Below are 9162 nucleotides of genomic sequence, written 5' to 3' on the forward strand. Positions count from 1 at the left end.
GGTCTAGGAAACAGTTGGCTGTAGGCGTTCGCACCCCCTCCTCCTCGTCCTCCTGCAGAAGCGAGAGCTCTTCCACAGACCGCAGTCGCCAAACCACTACATCGTCAGCTGTCACTGTTGCACACCAGTTGTCCCATTTTGGGGCAGCTACTGGCAAGCGTCAGCAGGCTGTATTGGCTATGAAGTGTTTGGGCGACAACAGACACACCGCGGAAGTTCTGTCCGAGTTCTTGCAGGACGAAACGCAGTCGTGGCTGGGCACAGTAGATCTTGAGGCAGGCAAGGTAGTGAGTGATAATGGAAGGAATTTCATGGCTGCCATCTCCCTTTCCCAACTGAAACACATTCCTTGCCTGGCTCACACCTTAAACCTGGTGGTGCAGTGCTTATTGAAAACTTATCCTGGTTTCTCCGACCTGCTCCTCAAAGTGCGTGGACTTTGCTCACATATCCGCCGTTCGGCTGTACACTCCAGCCGTATGCAGACCTATCAGCGGTCTTTGAACCTTCCCCAGCATCGCCTAATCATAGACGTTGCAACAAGGTGGAACTCAACACTGCACATGCTTCAGAGACTGTGCGAACAGAGGCGGGCTGTTATGTTTTTGTGGGAGGATACACATATACGGGCAGGCAGTAGGATGGCAGACATGGAGTTGTCTGGTGTGCAGTGGTCGAAGATACAAGACATGTGTCAAGTCCTTCAGTGTTTTGAGGAATGCACACGGCTGGTTAGTGCAGACAATGCCATAATAAGCATGAGCATCCCCCTAATGCGTCTGCTGATGCAAAGTTTGACGCACATAAAGGATCAGGCGTCTGCACCAGAGGAAGAGGAAAGCCTTGAATGACAGTCAGCCATTGTCTGGTCAGGGCAGTGTACAGGACGAGGTAGCGGGCGAAGAGGAGGTGGAGGACGAGGAGGATGATGGGGATGAGTATATTTTTAATGATGAAACTTTCCCGGGGGCACTGGAAATTGGTGGCGTGGCAAGGCCGGGTTCTGGTTTTTTGAGGGACACGTAGATTTGCCTGCAACTGCACCTCAACCAAGCACAACCGCAGATTTGACAACTGGAACTTTGGCCCACATGGCGGATTATGCCTTGCGTATCCTCAAAAGGGACACACGCATTACTAAAATGATGAACGATGACGATTACTGGTTGGCCTGCCTCCTTGATCCTCGCTATAAAGGCAAATTGCAAAATATTATGCCACATGAGAACTTGGAACTAATATTAGCAACAAAACAATCAACTCTTGTTGACCGTTTGCTTCAGGCATTCCCAGCACACAGCGCCCGTGATCGTTCTCACACGAGCTCCAGGGGGCAGCAGACCAGTTAGGGGTGCACACATCAGAAGTGGCGTTGGACAGAGGGGTTTTCTGACCAGGTTGTGGAGTGATTTTGCTATGACCGCAGACAGGACAGGTACTGCTGCATCAATTGAAAGTGACAGGAGACAACATTTGTCCAGTATGGTTACAAACTATTTTTCAACCCTTATCGATGTTCTCCCTCAACCGTCATTCCCATTTGATTACTGGGCATCAAAATTAGACACCTGGCCAGAATTGGCTGAATATGCATTGCAGGAGCTTGCTTGCCCGGCAGCTAGTGTCCTATCAGAAAGAGTATTCAGTGCTGCAGGTTCAATATTAACCGAAAAAAGGACTCGTCTGGCTACCCAAAATGTTGATGATCTAACATTCATTAAAATGAACCACAACTGGATTTCGAATTCTTTTGCCCCACCTTGCCCGGGCGACACCTAGCTTTCCTATGAAAAGCTCTTGCCTGTGGACTACTGTGAATGACTTTTCAAATGTCTTAATTTGCAGCAGCTGATTGTCCAGCATACGACATGTTTACACCTCCCTAAATGGCCAAACTCCTCACACGGGGCCGTGGTATCGCGACTTGGCGCAAGCACCCGTGAGAGTGCTGTTTGTCTGAAGAGGTGGGTGTGCCCGCTTTTGGTCGACAGCACTGCCACTGGGTCCCTCATAGTACAATAAACTGTCTCTGGTGGTGGTGGTGCGCACCCAACGTCAGACACACTGTTGTAACATGAGGGGCCCTGGGCCTGTACCGCCGTCCACAAGAGAGTTCACCCACCCCCAGGTCAAACATTGCTCTGCCACTTCCACAATTATCTCTCACACTTCCACCAATGTTTAGACTATGCGCTGACATCCTTCCATTCCTGCCACTGACAATACCATTGTGTTGACATATATAATGGTACTTAACATAGTCAGGGGCAGTGTCCTCTATTTACCAAAGTAAAAACTTTGCGCCAAATTAATAGGTCAGAAACAACGCAGAGGATCCCACCCCTGTACCTAAAGATTGCACCCTTTAGTGTTTTCGCTGGATTTTAATGTGAGACATTCACATTTATGTATTGTTTTGGACTACTAACTGGCAGACACTCATTACAATCATCCTCCGCTGACCAGGCCACTGCTGGCCGTGTTCACCTGGAACCAATTTAAAATTGCCTACAGCAATATGTTATTATGTTAGGCCTTTGATGCCTGTCTGCGGTCACTCCTTCCACTAGGCCTCCACTGACCAGACCACTGCTGCCCGTGTTCCCCTGGAGCCAATTTAAAATTGCCTACAGCCAGCCCAATTTTTTTATGTTAGGCCTTCGAAGCCTGTCTGCGGTCCATTCTTTCTACTACTACACTGACCAGGCCACTGCTGCCCGTGTTCCCCTGGAACCAATTTAAAATTGCCTACAGCCATCTGTTATTATGTTAGGCCTTCGATGCCTGTCTGCGGTCACTCCTTCCACTAGGCCTCCACTGACCAGACCACTGCTGCCCGTGTTCCCCTGGAACCAATTTAAAATTGCCTACAGCCAGCCCAATTTTTTTATGTTAGGCCTTCGAAGCCTGTCTGCGGTCCGTTCTTTCAACTACTACTACACTGACCAGGCCACTACTGCCCGTGTTCCCCTGGAACCAATTTAAAATTGCCTACAGCCATCTGTTATTATGTTAGGCCTTCGATGCCTGTCTGCGGTCACTCCTTCCACTAAGCCTCCACTGACCAAACCACTGCTGCCCGTGTTCCCCTGGAACCAATTTAAAATTGCCTACAGCCATCTGTTATTATGTTAGGCCTTCGATGCCTGTCTGCGGTCACTCCTTCCACTAGGCCTCCACTGACCAGACCACTTCTGCCCGTGTACCCCTGGAACCAATTTAAAATTGCCTACAGCCAGCCCAATTTTTTTATGTTAGGCCTTCGAAGCCTGTCTGCGGTCCGTTCTTTCTACTACTACTACACTGACCAGGCCACTGCTGCCCGTGTTCCCCTGGAACCAATTATAAAGTGCCTACAGCCCATTTTTTTTATGTTAGGCCTTCGAAGCCTGTCTGCGGTCCTTCCTTCCAATAGTTCTCCACTGACCAGACCAATACTGGCCGTGTACCCCTGGAACCCAGCTGAAAGTGCATGGAGCCTCCTTTTTTTCTTTGTTTTATATTTAGAAAGCCCAGATGAACTACGCTGTACCACGGTTCAAGCTACCCAGTCGACATTTCTTTTGCGAGATAAGCCATCCCAGCCCTCCAGCGGCATGAAAAAGTCTGCATTGTCATAGCACTCAGGCAATCAAACAGTAGAAAGGTGCACCTGACAAGAGACGCATGGACCAGTAGGCATGTCCACAAAAAGTTACGTGTCCATTACGGCGCACTGGGTTAATGTGTTGGATGCATGGTCCACAGGAGACAGCCTACAAAGTCTGTCTGCAGTCCCTAATTCAAATTTTCCTCCGCTGACCACACCACTGCTGCCCGTGTACCCCTGGAACCAATTTTAAAGTGTCTACAGCCTAATTTTGTTATGTTAGGCCTACTACGCCTGTCTGCGGTCCCTCCTTCCAATACTCGTCCACTGACCAGACCACTGCTGCCCGTGGACCCCTGGAACCTATTTTTAATTGCATAGAGCATCCTTATTTTAATAGTAGGCGTACAAAGTCTGTCTGCGGTCCACTATTGAAATTGTCCTCCACTGCCCAGAGCAATGCTGCCTGTGTACCCCTGTAACTTTTTTAAGCTGCAGTGAGCCACATTTTTGGTTTAAGGCCTACTACCTGTGTCTGTCTGCGCCACTCAATTCAGCTGTGTTCCTTTGAAAAAAGCTGAGCATCAATAGTCTTGTTTTCAGCCTCTAGGAATTTTAAAACTGCATTGGGGGTACAACTTTGGTAGGGCCTACTAACGGTGTCTGCCGCCCCAAGGTGTGCCCCAGGTTTCGTCCACATTGCTTCGGTCTTCCGACTCTCGTTTAGTAGTTGTAGAAAACTACACTGCATTAGGCCTACAAATTGGGTATGGGGTGTAGAGAGATGGTGTGTTCCACTCCAAGGTGTTCCCCAGGTTTCCTCTCCATTGCTTCGATCTTCATGCTCTCGTTTAGTAGTTGTTGGAAACTACGCTGCATTAGGCCTACGAATTGGGTATGGGGTGTAGAGAGATGGTGTGTTGCACTCCAAGGTGTTCCCCAGGTTTCCTCTCCATTGCTTCGATCTTCATGCTCTCGTTTAGTAGTTGTTGGAAACTACGCTGCATTAGGCCTACAAATTGGGTATGGGGTGTAGAGAGATGGTGTGTTACACTCCAAGGTGTTCCCCAGGTTTCGTCCACATTGCTTCGGTCTTCCGACTCTCGTTTAGTAGTTGTAGAAAACTACACTGCATTAGGCCTACAAATTGGGTATGGGGTGTAGAGAGATGGTGTGTTACACTCCAAGGTGTTCTCCAGATTGCCTTTCCTGAGCTTCTATTTTCAGGCTCTCGTTTAGTAGTTGTTGGGAACTACACTGCATTAGGCCTACAAAATGGGTATGGGGTGTAGAGAGATGGTGTGTTGCACTCCAAGGTGTTCCCCAGGTTTCCTCTCCATTGCTTCGATCTTCATGCTCTCATTTAGTAGTTATTGGAAACTACACTGCATTAGGCCTACAAAATGGGTATGGGGTGTAGAGAGATGGTGTGTTCCACTCCAAGGTGTTCCCCAGGATTCCTCTCCATTGCTTCGATCTTCATGCTCTCGTTTAGTAGTTGTTGGAAACTACACTGCATTAGGCCTACAAAATGGGTATGGGGTGTAGAGAGATGGTGTGTTCCACTCCAAGGTGTTCCTAAGGTTTCCTCTCCATTGCTTCGATCTTCATGCTCTCGTTTAGTAGTTGTTGGAAAATACGCTGCATTAGGCCTACAAATTGGGTATGGGGTGTAGAGAGATGGTGTGTTGCACTCCAAGGTGTTCCCCAGGTTTCCTCTCCATTGCTTCGATCTTCATGCTCTCGTTTAGTAGTTGTTGGAAACTACGCTGCATTAGGCCTACAAATTGGGTATGGGGTGTAGAGAGATGGTGTGTTCCACTCCAAGGTGTTCCTAAGGTTTCCTCTCCATTGCTTCGATCTTCATGCTCTCGTTTAGTAGTTGTTGGAAAATACGCTGCATTAGGCCTACAAATTGGGTATGGGGTGTAGAGAGATGGTGTGTTGCACTCCAAGGTGTTCCCCAGGTTTCCTCTCCATTGCTTCGATCTTCATGCTCTCGTTTAGTAGTTGTTGGAAACTACGCTGCATTAGGCCTACAAATTGGGTATGGGGTGTAGAGAGATGGTGTGTTCCACTCCAAGGTGTTCCCCAGGTTTCCTCTCCATTGCTTCGATCTTCATGCTCTCGTTTAGTAGTTGTTGGAAACTACGCTGCATTAGGCCTACAAATTGGGTATGGGGTGTAGAGAGATGGTGTGTTGCACTCCAAGGTGTTCCCCAGGTTTCCTCTCCATTGCTTCGATCTTCATGCTCTCGTTTAGTAGTTGTTGGAAACTACACTGCATTAGGCCTACAAATTGGGTATGGGGTGTAGAGAGATGGTGTGTTGCACTCCAAGGTGTTCCCCAGGTTTCCTCTCCATTGCTTTGATCTTCATGCTCTCGTTTAGTAGTTGTTGGAAACTACGCTGCATTAGGCCTACAAATTGGGTATGCGGTGTAGAGAGATGGTGTGTTGCACTCCAAGGTGTTCCCCAGGTTTCCTCTCCATTGCTTTGATCTTCATGCTCTCGTTTAGTAGTTGTTGGAAACTACACTGCATTAGGCCTACAAAATGGGTATGGGGTGTAGAGAGATGGTGTGTTCCACTCCAAGGTGTTCCCAAGGTTTCCTCTCCATTGCTTCGATCTTCAGGCTCTCGTTTAGTAGTTGTTGGAAACTACACTGCATTAGGCCTACAAAATGGGTATGGGGTGTAGAGAGATGGTGTGTTCCACTCCAAGGTGTTCCCCAGGTTTCCTCTCCATTGCTTCGATCTTCATGCTCTCGTTTAGTAGTTGTTGGAAACTACGTTGCATTAGGCCTACAAATTAGGTATGGGGTGTAGAGAGATGGTGTGTTGCACTCCAAGGTGTTCCCCAGGTTTCCTCTCCATTGCTTCGATCTTCATGCTCTCGTTTAGTAGTTGTTGGAAACTGCACTGCATTAGGCCTACAAAATGGGTATGGGGTGTAGAGAGATGGTGTGTTCCACTCCAAGGTGTTCCCAAGGTTTCCTCTCCATTGCTTCAATCTTCATGCTCTCGTTTAGTAGTTGTTGGAAACTACACTGCATTAGGCCTACAAAATGGGTATGGGGTGTAGAGAGATGGTGTGTTCCACTCCAAGGTGTTCCCCAGGTTTCCTCTCCATTGCTTCGATCTTCATGCTCTCGTTTAGTAGTTGTTGGAAACTACGCTGCATTAGGCCTACAAATTGGGTATGGGGTGTAGAGAGATGGTGTGTTGCACTCCAAAGTGTTCCCCAGGTTTCCTCTCCATTGCTTTGATCTTCATGCTCTCGTTTAGTAGTTGTTGGAAACTACACTGCATTAGGCCTACAAAATGGGTATGGGGTGTAGAGAGATGGTGTGTTCCACTCCAAGGTGTTCCCCAGGTTTCCTCTCCATTGCTTCGATCTTCATGCTCTCGTTTAGTAGTTGTTGGAAACTACGCTGCATTAGGCCTACAAATTGGGTATGGGGTGTAGAGAGATGGTGTGTTGCACTCCAAGGTGTTCCCCAGGTTTCCTCTCCATTGCTTCGATCTTCATGCTCTCGTTTAGTAGTTGTTGGAAACTACACTGCATTAGGCCTACAAAATGGGTATGGGGTGTAGAGAGATGGTGTGTTACACTCCAAGGTGTTCCCCAGGTTTCCTCGCCATTGCTTCAATCTTAATGCTCTCGTTTAGTAGTTGTTGGAAACTACACTGCATTAGGCCTACAAATTGGGTATGGGGTGTAGAGACGGTGTGTTCCACTCCAAGGTGTTCTCCAGGTTGCCTTTCCTGAGCTTCTATCTTCAGGCTCTCGTTTAGTAGTTGTTGGAAACTACACTGCATTAGGCCTACAAAATGGGTATGGGGTGTAGAGAGATGGTGTGTTCCACTCCAAGGTGTTCCCCAGGTTTCCTCGCCATTGCTTCGATCTTAATGCTGTCGTTTAGTAGTTGTTGGAAACTACACTGCATTAGGCCTACAAATTGGGTATGGGGTCTAGAGACGGTGTGTTCCACTCCAAGGTGTTCTCCAGGTTGCCTTTCCTGATCTTCTATCTTCAGGCTCTTGTTAAATAGTGGTTAAATGGAACAACTGCATTTGGCGTACTAGTTGGTTTGGGGCCTACTAACAGTGTCTGCCGCTCCTTGCTGTTCTCCTGGTTTCCTGTCCTGAAATTCCATTTTCAGGCTCTCGTTAAGTAGTTGTTAATGTTAGACTGCATTTGGCCTACTAGTTGGGTTGGGGCCTACTATCGGTGTCTGCCACTCCTTGCTGTTCTCCTCCACTGAACAAAGCTGTGCCGCCTGTTTACTACGGTTGCCAATTTTGAACTGCATTTCGACTACTTACTGATTTGGGCCTACTCTCTGTGTCAGCCTCTCATTCCAGTTGTCTTCCACTGCAATGCCCCCTGGTTAGTCCTGTGTTACCAATTTTGAACTGCATTTAGCCCACTTTATTCTTTGGGCCTATATCTGTGTTTCCTCCTCATCCTGCCCATTGCCCAGCCAGTGATAGATGCGTCTGCTGGTACATTGACCCATAACGCAACATTCCCCGTGCACGCTACACAGCAAGATTGTGACCCTGCTGAAAGTCAGGTTCCTCTTCCCGCATACCATACCACCTTACACGGGGACAAAGAGGAAGGTGCAGATGAAAGTGCAGGTTCCTTCATCAGGTGGGGGGAGGAATACTAGTTGGCGACGTCACTGGCACAGGGCCTCTCATAGTACGCAAAAGTGTTGCTGCCGGTGGGAGGCGCCCCCGCCGTGCAAACACACCGCTGTACTTTGAGGGGCCCTGTGCCAGTGCCAATGCCAACTAGTGGGCCCCCCCTGCTTGCTCAGGATCACAGCACTTGCAAAGTTTAAATACTTACCTCTCCCTGCTCCACTGCCGTGACGTGTTCCAGATTTCCTGGGCCCACTAATTACTTGAACCAGCCCTACCCCCCACAACTTTAGCCAAATGACCCCCAATTTCAAATGCCTTCCAATTATTATAAGGTAAATTACGATTGACAAGCTTCAGTAACAAGAATGGATGTTTTTGCCATTAAAATGGGCAGTGTAGATGTTTTCCTGGCCTCCACTCACTGCCGACTATGCTCCCCCATTGACTTGCATTGGGTTTCGTGTTTCGGGCGATACCCAACTTTTCGCGATAATCGGCCGATTCCACTCGACTCGACTTCTATGATAGTCGGGTTTCGCAAAACACGGCTCAACTCCAAAAAGGTCAAGGTCGCTCAACCCTAATCAGTATGTCATCGTCTTTTTCTTCCGAGGAGCGTCTTGGCCCTGAACATGGTGGACACGAAAGTGAAGTGAGTACTCACCCCTTCAGATTGGTAAGTATTCTCTGTCACATCTACACGTGACAATTTTTTTTTTTCTTTCTCAGAACAGTTCTTCAACTGCAGCCGGGGCCGAGCAGGAGCAACATGGACAAGTTCATGTGACAAAGGCGGCGTGTACGTATACCTGACTGATTGTACTCTGTTTATTGTATCTGGACTGTCCTATTCTTGACTGTTCATTTCTTTAGTTTGCTATTTCTTGACCTTTTTGTTCTTGACTCCATTTTTTTATT

Source organism: Ranitomeya imitator, chromosome 1, assembly GCF_032444005.1.
Source record: "Ranitomeya imitator isolate aRanImi1 chromosome 1, aRanImi1.pri, whole genome shotgun sequence".
NCBI lineage: Eukaryota > Metazoa > Chordata > Amphibia > Anura > Dendrobatidae > Ranitomeya > Ranitomeya imitator.